The following is a 15,515-nucleotide window of genomic DNA, read 5'->3' as shown; positions in this document are numbered from 1 at the left end:
AGCCGAGTATCGGGTAAGGTACGGGTATCGGGTACCCGATTGCGACCTCTGGTGCAAGTGGTACTGTAGCAGCGACCTGTGCGTGCATCACAGCAAGAACATTCCTGGGCTTCCATTCCAGACTCGGGTGTCTTTTCTGCGTGGAATTTGTGTGTCATCCCCCCCCCCCCCCCCCCCCGCTGTTGCCCATGGGATTCTTCTTTGTCCTCCACTTTTCTCCCCGAGCTAGAAAAAACTACATTTTTGGGGGCAACTGGCAATTGACCAAAACGTCCCACTGCTGAAAAAGTAACCTGGAAATGACTCATTTGGGATGATGGGAAAGCGACTTGGCGACCCGCCTGCTGCGAAAACTTGGCAGGGCCCCCCCGTGACAGAGGGTCGTGAGGACTCGGCGAGGCGGCTTTCCAGGCTGCACGAGCGCAATAAGTAAAACATTAAAATAGATTTTTTTTTTAAATTGGCCCAACCGAGCTATTAATTATTTGACATTTTCATTGCCTTTGTGCCGTTCGCCTTTTGGCGTTATCTGACGTCTAACGCCGGTGCAGACACAAGGCCAAGAAAGAGGCCGTCTCTGGTGTAGGCCAATCAGTTTCAAAAACAATTAGAACGTTATGATGTTTAATATTATGAGCAAAGTACTTCGTTTTTGCATGTTTTAACAAGAAACGTGTGGTGTTAGTGCCAACTTGATTCCTTGCAACAGGTGTAATCTACGTGGTGTTTGAACATCTTCACACCTCCCGTATGATTGCCGGAAAGGGCTAAGCCTATCCTATGTTTCACCGTCATTGACGAACGGTGTTTGTTCTTGTCGTCGTTGCTAATTGTACTCGTGCGCCGTCACCACCAACGCTGCAGCCGTCGCCAAATAATGCATTAATACAGGTAGGAACAACAGTTCCACACTGCCCACCAGGCATTATTTGTCTGTCGTGCATAGCCCCTCCCAAACGTGTACGCTCCCGGATTGGTTGAAGTGCGTCACGTGACCGCGAGCTCTCTGTCGTGCACGAATGCGCTGTCCGACCAAGTTCCTACCTGCCCACTCCGAAGGAACGTGTTTCGGAAAGTTGGTGGGGGACGGTGGCCGGTGACCGAGACGAGCGATGGAGTGACAGTCAAAGGGATGGAACACCAACCCAGAGGACGTCTACCGACGGTGGTGAGATGTTTACTACCTCGCCTGGTCTACAGGAGAACGACGGTTCGATCCCGACCCCGACGCCTGCTGCTGTATATTTGGAGTTTGCGTCTTTCCCTCTCTCTCCCAGTGGTGAGATGTTAACTACCTCGCCTGGTCTACAGGAGAACGTGGGTTCGATCCCGACGCCTGTTGCTGTATATTTGGAGTTTGCGTCTCTCCCTCTCTCTCCCCGTGGTGAGATGTTAACTGCCTCGCCTGATATACAGGAGGTCGTGGGTTCGATCCAGACCCTGACGCCTGTTGCTGTATATTTGGAGTTTGCATGTTTCTCTCTCTCTCGGTGGTAAATTGTTAACCACCTCGCCTGGTATACAGGAGGTCGTGGGTTTGATCCCGACCCTGACGCCTGCTGTATATTTGGAGTTTGCGTGTCTCTCTCTCCCCGTGGTCGAGTGGATTTTTCTCCGGGTCCTTTTGCGCTCCCACATTTAGAATCAACAACATCACGCGTTCAGAGTATTCGACTGCTGCTATAAATGTCCACACGATGATAAGCCACTTCGTTGAGCTATCATTTGTGGCCAGGTCGCCTCTGAAAACAAAGCCCTATAGCCGAGTGGGACTTAACCCGGTAAAATAAAATAAAAAAAATTGTTTCGTTTTCAATTCACGTCATGCTGGGGTGGTGAGTGGATGTTTAAATCACGGGGTCGTGATATATGGCAGCGTCTCGGGGGAGGAATTCATCCAGCAGTGGATCGATCATGCCTGACGATGATGAATCTTCTCGTCATCGTGAACTCCACCTCAATGCGCCATGCAAGGAGATGTTTATTTTTATTATTTCCAAGCCGGTATTTAAAAATATTACAGGTCTGTGATCAACACGTTGGTCAATGCGTGACCTTCAAACCCAACCGCATCGATTAACTGATAGAGTGATCGATGTTCTTTATTTATCCGGGTTACGACCCATTCAGATCCATGATCCTCTTTCGCAAGTGAAATGTGGACACCCGCGTCATTGCGAGTGCACGCGCAGAACATCGTCGCTCCACTGCTGGATGAGAGCCCATTCCCACCCCACGCAGCCCCCCCCCAACCAACCCCCTTCCTCCACAACCCATTTTGGGCTTTGTGATATTTTGACCATACTTCACCGCGCTGGTGAGTGAGGGGTTCGTGAAGACACGGAGCATAGACATTTGTCAACACGATGTGATGGTGATGATGAATGGCAAACGGTGATTATTGTTGTTATTTTTCGATTTAAAGCTTTCGTGACTGCAGGGATTCATCTTCTTGGTTCTTTCGGTAAAGTCACGTAGAAGGGACATAATAAAATAATAAAAATAAAACATAATAAAATAATTCTCGATTTAAAGCTTTTCGTGACTGCAGGGATTCATCTTCTTGGTTCTTTCGGTCAAGTCACGTAGAATGGAAATAATAAAATAATAAAAATTAACATAATAAAATAATACTCACGACGTTTCGGCCACAATGCAAGCAGCCGTCCTCAGGTGAAGACCAGGTCTGTCGGGGAGACGCTGTCTCCCTTCTACGTGACTTTACCGAAAGAACCAAGAATATATTGTTGGTATTGTTGTGGTCAAGGTGATGATGATGTTGGATGATGAACAATTAATGATTGTGTTGGTTCAAGTGATGATTCATTATTATGATAGATAATGGTTAAGATGACAATGATGATTAATTGATGATGTGGGTTATAAGGTGGTGGTGATGACAATACTGCGGCAGGAGATGATGGTAAAGATATGATGATGAAGGAATCATTATGGTGGCTGAAGACATGATGATGATGACGACAATTGTTATTATGATGAACATGATTCTAGATTTGAAGCTTTCGTGACTGCAAGGATTCATACTCTTAGGTTTTTTCTGTAAAGTCACGTAGGTAAAAAATTTAAATTAATAAAAGTAAAATAAAACAAATTAAAAAATTCACGACGTTACGGAAGCAACACAAGCCTCCGTCTTCAGGTGGAACCGTCACAGCTACGACAGCTGTATCAAGTAAATGAGAGATCACAAGAAATACTACCCCGTATATATAGTATTTCTTGTGATCTCTCATTTACTTGATACAGCTGTCGTAGCTGTGACGGTTCCACCTGAAGACGGAGGCTTGTGTTGCTTCCGAAACGTCGTGAATTTTTAATTTTTTTAATTTAACTTTTATTCATTTACATTTTTTACCTACGTGACTTTACCGAAAAAACCTAAGAGTATGATGAACATGTTTTAATACTACGGCGGTTATAACAACGAGAACTGACCACACCAGTACCGGATATCCAGTGACGTTGTAAGTGCAAATTTTATGCCGAGTTAACCTAGGGTCCGGTCCAGCTCCATAGAACCAAGAAACACGCGAGATGATTTCTCCTCGTGTACCACGTTCTCTGCTAGAACAAGGACGTCACGGCAATAACTCCAATTCAGGTGACAGCACGAATCTCGGTGCACAGCCCGGCGTGATAGCGACCCTGCCTCGCTGTCTGGCTCTTCTCTGTCTGTCTCCACGTGTCTCTGTCTGTCTCCACGTGTCTCAGTGTCTCTCTCTGTCTGTCTGTCTCCACGTGTCTCAGTGTCTCTCCACGTCTCTCTGTCTGTCTCCACGTGTCTCGGTGTCTCTCTCTGTCTGTCTGTCTCCACGTGTCTCGGTGTCTCTCTCTCTCTGTCTGTCTCCACGTGTCTCAGTGTCTCTCTCTGTCTGTCTGTCTCCACGTATCTTAGTGTCTCTCTCTCTGTCTGTCTCCACGTGTCTCGGTGTCTCTCTCTGTCTGTCTGTCTCCACGTGTCTCAGTCTGTCTCCACGTCTCTCTGTCTGTCTCTCTGTCTGTCTGTCTCCACGTGTCTCAGTCTGTCTCCACGTCTCTCAGTCTGTCTCCACGTGTCTCAGTGTCTCTCTCGCTCTTGGCTGTCTGTCTTCACGTGTCTCAGTGTCTCTCTCTCTCTCTGTCTGTCTCCACGTGTATCGGTGTCTCTCTCTGTCTGTCTGTCTCTACGTGTCTCAGTGTCTCTCTCTCTGTCTGTCTCCACGTGTCTCAGTGTCTCTCTCGCTCTTGGCTGTCTGTCTCCACGTGTCTCAGTCTGTCTCTCTCTCTGTCTGTCTCCACGTGTCTCGGTGTCTCTCTCTGTCTGTCTGTCTCCACGTGTCTCAGTGTCTCCACGTCTCTCAGTCTGTCTCCACGTGTCTCTGTATCTCTCTCTGTCTGTCTCTCTGTCTCCACGTCTCTCAAGCTGTCTCTCTGTCTGTCTCCACGTGTCTCGGTGTCTCTCTGTGTCTGTCTGTCTCCACGTGTCTCAGTGCCTCTCTCGCTCTTGTTTGTCTGTCTTCACGTGTCTCAGTGTCTCTCTCTCTCTCTGTCTGTCTCCACGTGTCTCAGTGCCTCTCTCTCTCTGTCTGTCTGTCTTCACGTGTCTCAGTGTCTCTCTCTCTCTCTGTCTGTCTGTCCCCACGTGTCTCAGTGTCTCTCTCTCTGTCTGTCTCCACGTGTCTCTGTATCTCTCTCTGTCTGTCTCTCTGTCTCCACGTGTCTCAATGTATCTCTGTCTGTCTCCACGTGTCTCGGTGTCTCTCTGTGTCTGTCTGTCTCCACGTGTCTCAGTGTCTCTCTCTGTCTGTCTGTCTCCACGTGTCTCAGTGTCTCTCTCTCAGTCTGTCTCCACGTGTCTCAGTGTCTCTCTCTGTCTGTCTGTCTCCACGTGTCTCTGTATCTCTCTCTGTCTGTCTCTCTGTCTCCACGTGTCTCAATGTCTCTCTGTCTGTCTCCACGTGTCTCGGTGTCTCTCTGTGTCTGTCTGTCTCCACGTGTCTCAGTGTCTCTCTCTGTCTGTCTGTCTCCACGTGTCTCAGTGTCTCTCGGTCTCTTTCCTCGTGTCTCCACGTGTCTCAGTGTCTCTCTGTGTCTGTCTGTCTCCACGTGTCAATCTTCCTATCCCAGTCACCCTGGAAGAGGCGCCCTCTGTCCCTGTCTCCCTGTGCGCGTGTCTCTACCCCCGCCTCTCTGCCCCCTCCCAACTACAATGTATCTGTCTCTCTCCACGTGTCTCTCTCTGTTCCCGTCTCCCTGTCTGTCACGCTTACACGCTAAAGCCCGGCAGGGAGCGGCCATGTACGCAGCGTGACTGCGTCACCACAGCCCTGTGATACACAGCCAACACACACACACCATAAAACCTTTACAGACTGTTCGGGCAAGTGCTGTTCGCGAGCACTTATGAAGGGCGATACGGCATACGAGTGGGTGGGTGGGTTGCAAACACCACGCCCGGCTGCCTTTGTCTCCTCAGTGGCGATGTTTTAACACACCGAAACCACGTACTCAATTTAGAGGCTGAGTCGACCTAGTGGAGCCGCAGGACCGGTTCAGATAATTTGTCACCGGTGTTGGCCGCGAGCGAGATTCGAACCTCGCTGGTTTCGTCAAGGAGCTCAAACCACCACGTGACCTCCAGTCACCCTCCTCGCATCGCATTCGGATTGCGCTTCTGCGGCCGTCTGGAACGCTCTTCCGTTCCGCTATTAGGAAGCCGCTGTGCGCTTTTAAATCATCATCTAGATCGACGAACTCACTTCTTCGGAACTGCTTTTTGCGTTCAGTTTGTTGTCCTTCCCCCGCAACTCCGATTCGCACGGTTGGCTACGTACGGTGTGAAAGAAGTAAAGCGTGCAATACATAGCGCACATACATGTGTAGAAAGACAAAGATCTCCCTGTAGCATTAACAGACTGTAGGGGCAAGTGCTGTTGGCGAGCGGCTATGAAGGCCGGCACGGCACACGAGGGGGTGGGTGGCCAGCACCACGCGCAGATTAAAAGACAAAGATCCCCCGTATAGCCTGTAACACACTGTAGGGGCAAGTGCTTTTAGCGAGCACCTATGAAGGCCGGCACGGCACACGAGGGGGTGGGTGGTCAACACCACGCCCGGCCGCCTTTGTCTCCCCATTGGCGATGCTTAACTCATCGCACCAGGTACTCATTTGAGGCCGAGTCGACCTAGGGGAGGCCCAGAACCGGTTCAGATAATCGTCACCGGTGTTGGTCGTGAGCGGAAATCGAACTCGGGTCGCCAGGTTCGGAGCGCAGCGTAGCGCTAACCGCTACACTACCGCTCCCCACAGATACACAACAACCGCAATTCGCCACTAAGTGGCGGTGACGTCACCACGACGCTTGTGCCAGGCCATGTGCACCTTGAGGCCACCTGAAGTGTCGAACACCCGCTGGCAGACCCAGGTGCCATGGGTCGACTGACTGAGATGACCGAGATGACTGGCTGATGCACCACCTGTGCCCCCTTACTGTGCCAACACGGACACACACAAACACGTCTACGCAAATACCCACACCGATATCGTATTTGGCTGCTATAAATGTCCACGTGATGATGATAAGCCACTTCGTTGAGCTATCATTTGTGACAGCCATGTCGCTTCCTGAAAAAGCTACACATACCTGTAAAATAAAGATAAAAAATATGTCGTAGTTTAATAGCGTCTGTTGTCTAGAGACGCCGCCATTGGAGACATCATCATTAGCCTTTCATCAAAGCAACCGCATCAGAGACCAGTCTGCTGGTCGGTTATTTAAATATGCAACCGTGGCCTGATCTGTCTTTCTGTCATTGTCCATCATCAGCCTGTTGCCTGAGAACTCCACTCAGTGACTGGTCTGTTTCTTATTGTCGATCACCAGTTCACTGTTCGATGACTCCCATCAAGAACTTGATCTGTCGTTCTATCTGTGTCCCCCGGCAGTCTATTGTTCGAGGGCTCCCATCAAGCCAAAGGTCGCAACCGGGTACCCGATACCCGTACCCTACCCGATACCCGGCTACCTGTACCCGGCCGGGTACGTCGCCCAATCGCCCTAATGAAGAAACCGCCCCTGCTACTGGGTGAGTGAGATGGTGAGCGACTGGGTGAGTGACTGGGTGAGTGAGATGGTGAGAGAGTGTGTATTTGCGAGGGTGAGATGGTCAGTGAGTGTGTGTGTGAGAGTGAGTGGTTCACTATTGGGTGAGTGAGATGGTGAGTGTGTGTGTGTGTGAGATGGTGAGTGAGTGTGTGTGAGGGTGAGATGGTGAGTGAGTGTGTGTGAGGGTGAGATGGTGAGTGAGTGTGTGTGAGAGTGAGATGGTGAGTGTGTGTGTGTGAGGATGAGATGGTGAGTGAGTGTGTGTGAGATGGTGAGTGAGTGTGTGTGAGGGTGAGATGGTGAGTGTGTGTGTGTGAGAGTGAGATGGTGAGTGTGTGTGTATGAGTGAGATGGTGAGTGAGTGTGTGTGTGAGAGTGAGTGGTTCACTACTGGGTGAGTGAGATGGTGAGCGACTGGGTGAGTGACTGGGTGAATGAGATGGCGAGCGACTGGGTGAGTGAGATGGTGAGCGACTGGGTGAGTGACTGGGTGAGTGAAATGGTGAGCGACTGGGTGAGTGACTGGGTGAGTGAGATGGTGAGCGACTGGGTGAGTGAGACGGTGAGCGACTGGGTGAGTGAGACGGTGAGCGACTGGGTGAGTGAGATGGCGAGCGGGTAAGATGACGGCAGCCACTTCACACACACACTGCAGACAAATTTAACAATTACACCTGCAGCCTTTGTTGGGGGCATTTTACAAGCGCTGTTAACGCTTCCCACACAGCCCCGGGTTAGGAGCATTCGCCATCTCTGTCCGTTGTGTCTGCACGTCCCGGCCGTCTCGTAAAACGAGGGGGCCCACAATGGACCTCTTAAAGATTATATTCTCGCGTATAAAATGGCACTCGGCCCAGGAGATGAATGTCAGTGTCGAGGTCTGCTGCTGCTGCTGGTGGTCACGACGAGAGGGCTTCGGCAGACAGAGAGTCCGTGTCGTGTCGCCGTTATGGTCCATAGTTCGGTTTGCATTTCCACAATGGAACGATTCTGCTCCGTTGAAGGAGCGCATGGCCCACAAGCATGGCCCACAATCATGGCCCACAATCATGGCCCACAATCATGGCCCACAAGCATGGCCCACAATCATGGCCCACAATCATGGCCCACAATCATGGCCTACAATCATGGCACACAATCATGGCCCACAAGCATGGCCCACAATCATGGCCCACAATCATGGCCCACAAGCATGGCCCACAATCATGGCCCACAATCATGGCCCACAAGCATGGCCCACAATCATGGCCCACAATCGCACTTTTGTGGCTTGTCTTTAATGTATATCTCGATGAGCCTCCGTGTATCTCTATGGGTCTCTGTGTCATGTTTACGATGCGGATCCATGCTTTGGGTTGCATGTCGACGATCGCACGACTGCAGTGGCATTTGTCGTTAACGGTTTCATTCGTGAAGTGGAGGTGGTGCTTCATCGGGCAAGTCGCTGTGGATGTTCTGATGCGTGTGGTGGCTGTCAGGCCGCTGTCTGCGAGGATGAAAAGGGAAGGAGGATGGAGAAAGGGGAGGGAGGATGAGGATGGATGGAGGGATGGGAGGGAGGGAGGGATGATGGAAGGATGGAGGGAGGAATGATGGAGGGAGGGATGATGTAGGGAGGGGAGAAAGGGGGGAGGGATGATAGAGGGAGGGGAGGGAGGGATGATGTAGGGAGGGTAGAAAGGGAGGGAAGGATGATGGAGGGAGGGGAGGGAGGGAGGGATGATGTAGGGAGGGTAGAAAGGGAGGGAGGGATGATGGAGGGAGGGAGGGGAGGGATGATGGAGGGAGGGGAGGGAGGGATGATGGAGGGAGGGGAGAAAGGGAGGGAGGGATGATGGATGGACGGGACGGGACGGGATGGGAGGGAGTGATCGGGGATGAGGAGTGTCAGAGCCAGGAGGTGTGCGATCTAAAGAAAACGCAAAATATCAAATTCAAAATCAAACTTCACTGTGACGTCGTTCTCCTGTTTCTGGATCTCAACCGAGAGATAAAATCGACCACGTGCACCAGATCCGACAACGTGTTCCTCCAGTGCTCGCTCAGCTGCATTGGCTTCCGCTTGCCGAACGACTGCCTTTGTAAGGTCGCACTAATTGCGCGCACACAACACAAACACGCACACACAAAAGCGCTCGCTACAAATGAGCCACAATTACCTTGCCGATCTCGTCAATGAGAATAAAACACACCGATCATCCTCGCCGCAGCGGCTTTTGGCTTGGCGGTCGAACAAAGGCGGTCACCGCATCGCGCGCTTACAGATGCGCTTGTGCGGCCGTCTGGAACGCTCTTACTTCCGATATGACGAAGCCCCTGCGATCGAGGCACTTTTAGATAATCTTGATCAACGGTTCTTAACATTTACTGTTGCCTTGCCCCCCTCCCCCCCCCCGCTTTGGTTCTTAATCGTAAACAAAAAAATGTATAATATTAATAAGTACATAGGTTTGATGAAACAAAGTAGTTGAACGTAGGTGCCCGTAATTAATTTGCGTGTTTCGATGGTTGACCTAAAAACAAACATCTGGCCATGTCTCGCATCCCCAGAGAGGGCATCTCTCACCCCCAGAGATGGCATCTCACACCCCCAGAGAGGGCATCTCACACCCCCAGACAGGGCATCTCACACCCCCAGAGAGGGCATCTCACACCCCCAGAGAGGGCACCTCACACCCCCAGACAGGGCATCTCACACCCCCAGAGAGGGCATCTCTCACCCCCAGAGAGGGCATCTCACACCCCCAGAGAGGGCATCTCACACCCCCAGAGAGGGCATCTCACACCCCCAAAGAGGGCATCTCACACCCACAGACAGGGCATCTCACACCCCCAGAGAGGGCATCTAACACCCCCACAGAGGGCATCTCTCACCCCCAGAGAGGGCATCTCACACCACCACAGAGGGCATCTCTCACCCCCAGAGAGGGCATCTCACACCCCCCAGAGAGGGCATCTCCCACCCCCAGACAGGGCATCTCACACCCCAGAGAGGGCATCTCACACCCCCAGAGAGGGCATCTCACACCCCCAGAGAGGGCATCTCACACCCCCACAGAGGGCATCTCTCACCCCCAGAGAGGGCATCTCACACCCCCAGACAGGGCATCTCACACCCCCAGAGAGGGCATCTCACACCCCCAAAGAGGGCATCTCACACCCACAGACAGGGCATCTCACACCCCCAGAGAAGGCATCTCACACCCCCACAGAGGGCATCTCTCACCCCCAGAGAGGGCATCTCACACCCCCACAGAGGGCATCTCTCACCCCCAGAGAGGGCATCTCACACCCCCCAGAGAGGGCATCTCCCACCCCCAGACAGGGCATCTCACACCCCCAGAGAGGGCATCTCACACCCCCAGAGAGGGCATCTCACACCCCCAGAGAGGGCATCTCACACCCCCACAGAGGGCATCTCTCACCCCCAGAGAGGGCATCTCACACCCACAGAGAGGGCATCTCACACCCCCACAGAGGGCATCTCTCACCCCCAGAGAGGGCATCTCACACCCCCAGAGAAGGCATCTCACACCCCCACAGAGGGCATCTCTCACCCCCAGAGAGGGCATCTCACACCCCAAGAGAGGGCATCTCACACCCCCAGACAGGGCATCTCACACCCCCAGACACGGCATCTTTTACCCACAGAAAGGGCATCTCACACCCCCAGACAGGGCATCTCACACCCCCAGACAGGGCATCTCTCACCCACAGAAAGGGCATCTCACACCCCCAGACAGGGCATCTCACACCCACAGACAGGGCATCTCGCACCCCCAGACAGGACATCTCTCACCCCCAGAGAGGGCATCTCACACCCCCAGAGAGGGCATCTCACACCCCCAGACAGGGCATCTCACACCCCCAGACAGGGCATCTCTCACCCACAGAAAGGGCATCTCACACCCCCAGACAGGGCATCTCACACCCACAGACAGGGCATCTCGCACCCCCAGACAGGACATCTCTCACCCCCAGAGAGGGCATCTCACACCCCCAGAGAGGGCGTCTCACACCCCCAGAGAGGGCGTCTCACACCCACAGACAGGGCATCTCACACCCCCAGAGAGGGCATCTCACACCCCCAGACAGGGCATCTCACACCCCCAGAGAGGGCATCTCACACCCCCAAAGAGGGCATCTCACACTCCCAGAGAGGGCACCTCGCACCCCCAGAGAGGGCATCTCACACCCCCAGAGAGGGCATCTCACACCCACAGAGAGAGCATCTCACACCCACAGACAGGGCATCTCTCACCCCCAGAGAGGGCATCTCACACCCCCAGAGAGGACATCTCACACCCCCAGAGAGGACATCTCTCATCCCCAGAGAGGGCATCTCACACTCCCAGAGAGGGCATCTCACACTCCCAGACAGGGCATCTCACACCCACAGAGAGGGCATCTCACACAGAGAGGGCATCTCACACCCCCAGAGAGGGCATCTCTCACCCCCAGAGAGGGCATCTCACACTCACGGAGAGGGCATCTTGCACCCCCAGGGTGTGCGGGCACCCAAGGCCAAGGAGCCACTCATCTTGAAAACCACTCATCTTTTTTCTTAGAATAGTTTTTTTGTTCTGTTAAGTTCGTTGTCCTCCCCCCGCCGCACCCCTGATTAGCACGGTCGTCTGCGTGCGGTGCTAAAGAAGTTCAACGCACGTGTAGATACACAACAAACAAAGGACAAATATCTCCGTGTAACCTTAACAGACTGTTGGGGCAAGTGCTGTTAGCGAGCACCTATGAAGGCCGGCACGGCACACGAGGCAGTGGGTGGCCAACACCACTCCCGACCGCCTTCGTATTCCCAGTGACAATGTTTACACGCCGCACCAGGTACTCATTTGAGGCCGAGTCGACCTAGGGGAGGCCCAGAACCGGTTCAGATAATCGTCACTGGTGTTGGCCGTTTGAGCGGGAACCGAACCCGGGTCGCCAGGTTTGTATTGCAGCGCGCTAACCGCTACACCACCGCTCCCCACACACACACACACACAAGATTTCGTCCCCAGCAGAACCACAGATCCACCATCCAAAGCGTCGAGGTCTCATCATCACCCCCGCCCGAGCCACTTCTCCCCAAACAGCGTGGCGTGGCGTGTCGAGGGGTCATCACCAGTGGTGGAAACTCCACGTTCCTATGCCAGGGCGCAGTCCGTTCGAAGCGCATCCGCTTGCCGTACCGATGCAGACCGCGTATATATAGGGTGCTTTAAAAAAAATGAAAACGTTGACGCTTATGAGAATTTGCGACAACACCGCCAGCAATGTTGCGTCTCCGGGCGCTGGAGACCACCTGCAGAAGATTGCAGGCACGCGTTGACAACGATGGCGAACCAGTGGGAGACTCCTTACGTAGGTAGAAAAATAATCGATTAGTGATCGATTATTATTTTTCTACCACCTACGTGACTTCACCGAAAGAACCAAAGAGTATGGATTCCTGCAGTCACGAAAGCTTCAAATCTAGATTGGAGTGGAAACTATTGTTGAAGCTATTAACACACATTTGTTATCGCGTTAGTGTCATATTATCCGTTCTTTTTCCATGAAAAACGATAATTCCATATAAGTGTTAATGTTTTTTTGTGTTGTTGAAGCAGCCCTGTTTAATTAGCGCGCTGCTTACAGTGGCTAGCAACTAAAGCTCGGGTGGGATTTTTGTTTTTGTCCTACCAAGCAATCGAGATGCGTTCCACTAATTGGGGGAAATTAATGTCGAGTCGTATTCTGTTCGCCAAGTGATACATCATAGAAGCTGTTGACTATCACAGCAACAACAACAACAACGGCGACAACAACAAACCCAACGCGTTCGTGAGTAACGCCGTGCGGTGCGTGGTCTTAATTAGGAAACAATGTACGATGAGCGACGTTTCGGGCAATGCCCCTTCTTTCCGAGCACATCGATTGCCGGTCACATTGCCCATCGCGCAATCAGCAACCTTTGTCGGGTTTACCTCGACAATACCATCACCGTCGTCACCATCGCTGTCATCGACATCCGTTTTAGAATCATCACCACCAGCACCACCAGCACCACCAGCACCACCAGCACCACCAGCACCACCAGCACCATCATTGCGACATTAACGAGCACCTGTTGCCTCCAGCAACATTATCGTCATTAAGCTTCGTCATAATAACATTTAGAGACAGATATTTTGCCATCACCGCCAGCACCACCACTATCATCCATTGCCACCACCATCATCATCATCTTTAAGACGTGTATCCGATCGTCAGTCGCATGGTCGTCGTCATCATCATCATCATTACGCATAACGATGTAAGATCAATCACTGTCACAACGGTAACCAACAGCCCATCATAAATCAGCATTCCACAACGAGGTGAAAGTCCACTAACTATCGCAGCGATACCTGTGATAGTAGAATTAGGGGAAAGCTCGTCATCATCATGACTAACGAGGTGAGTTCGATACTTGTGCAGCTATAACCAAGTGACCAACATCATCATCATCTTCGTCGGTATTTATAACGAGGTGAAAGTCAATTACGACCACGTCTATAACGTACAGCCTATGATCACCGTTGTCGAGCGAGGTAAGACCTTGTTTTTCAAATCTGTAACTGCAACATCACCATCCTAAACATCATCCATAACGAGGTGAGAGTCAGTCTCCATAATTACGTTTTTCGGGTTAAATCGCGTAAGTGTGAATGTGTCGTAACCCTCCACCACCCGACACAGCCAGGAAGGTTTGTCACGTAAACAACGCGACAATTAGTTACTAATATCGTGTATAGTGTAGTATACAGTAGTGTAGCGCATAGTGTAGTGTATAGTGTAGTATACTACTTCAGCCCACCGGTATGTTGGAGAGTAAATCCACAACGTTTACAGTTCGGGTACGACGTTTCGCTGGTAATTACATCCGGCATCATCGGGCGATTTGCCAAAATAGTCAGTCTGTGTGACTACCCACCGTCAACATTAACATCATCTGTAACTGCAACATCCTAAGCATCGTCTATAACGAGGTGAGAGTCAGTATGTGCGACTATCCACAGGCAGATCTATAACTGCAGCATCAATCGTCATCTGTAACTCCTTCATAGCGATGCCATTGCATGTGTAGCGTGGTGAAGCCAACCTCGTCGTCATCATCACGAGGTGCAAAGACTGCTACCACATCATTATACAGTACTCACCTTAGCACGACACCGAGAGGATGGACGGATGGATGGATGGCAGCTAATGCTGTTGTCGCATTTTCACTGTGGTTGTGGTGTTGCGTGATCTGAAACGCGCGGGTGTGTGACCGCGAGTGCGATAGTGAGCATATTAAAACGAGCCTGTGTGTGTGTGAGAGAGAGAGATGGTGAGCGAATGAGTGAATGAGCGAAGGAGTGGATGAGTGAGATGGTGAGATAATAAGCTGCTGTGTGAGCGATATGGTGAGCGGTCAAGCTACTGGGTGAGTGAGATGGTAATCGAGTGAGCGAGTGGGTGAGTGAGATGGTGAGTGGTTAAGCGTTGGGTGGGTGGTTATCAAGTGCGGCTGTGAGGTGGTGAGGCAGTTAACGACATGGTGAATGAGATGGTGAATGGGCGAGATGGTCAGTGGGTGGCATCACGGATGCGTGCGATAGTGCATGCGACAGGGTGATTATTGTGAGTGAGTGAATTAGTGAGTGGGTGGGTGAATGTGGGTACGAGTGGATGGGTGAAAATGTGAAGCGGCGAGTGCGTGAGTCAGTGGGTGAGAGGGCAAGTGAGATTGTGCGTGAAATATTCAATTCGTGAGAGGTGTGTGTGTGAATCAATGTGTGGATGGGTGAATGAATATACCGGTGAGTACGACTGGCAGTGCGCTGGGTGCGCGCGTCTGTTCGTGAAGGAGTCGATGGGTGGGTGAGAGAGCGAGTGGATGCGTGCATTGATTTATACGAGTCGATGAATGTTTGTGTGAGTCACTGGGGGAATAGGTGAGATGAATGAAAAAGCGAATGTGTGGGTGAATGGATGAGGGTGCAACTGGGTGACTAGGAGAGTGGATGAGCGAGTCGGTGGGCGAGTAGGTGTGTAGGTGAATGGTTGGGTGAATGAGCGGGGTTAAGATATTAGTAGTAGGAGTGAGTGACTCGGTGCGTTTATAAGAATGTGCGTGAATGCGTGCATGGATACATGAGTGGCTGAGTGAATGATTGGGCGAGTGTGCTGGCCGAGTGAATTAATAAATGCCTTAGTGGGTGGGTTGAACGGGTGGCTGGCTGGGTGAGCAAGCCACCGAGCTACTTTGTGCGTGTGTGCGGCTGGCTGGGCGGATGCGTAATTGGGCGAGTGGCTGGGTGAGTGATTGGGTTGGGCGCGTGGGTGGGCGCGTAAGTCGGTGCGTGGCTGGGTGCGTGGGTGAGTGAGTGGATTGGGTGTGTGAGT

General features: G+C 51.9%; 1 protein-coding gene across 1 annotated transcript in view; it reads right to left on the bottom strand.

The window, feature by feature from the left end:
• The window catches only part of LOC133352369 (hormone receptor 4-like), a 98,143-nt gene extending 83,441 nt beyond the window's left edge, over positions 1–14,702 (bottom strand). Inside the window, exon 1 of the mRNA XM_061567963.1 lies at positions 14,288–14,702. The gene's annotated coding sequence lies outside the window, so the exon portion shown is untranslated. The remainder of the gene's footprint in view (positions 1–14,287) is intronic.
• Between the last annotated feature and the right edge of the window lie 813 nt (positions 14,703–15,515).

This window comes from Lethenteron reissneri, chromosome 40, assembly GCF_015708825.2.
Source record: "Lethenteron reissneri isolate LAM-NWPU_2019-01 chromosome 40, ASM1570882v1, whole genome shotgun sequence".
NCBI lineage: Eukaryota > Metazoa > Chordata > Hyperoartia > Petromyzontiformes > Petromyzontidae > Lethenteron > Lethenteron reissneri.
Note: the sequence above shows the minus strand (reverse complement) of the source record. Positions and strands in the feature narration are given on the sequence as shown.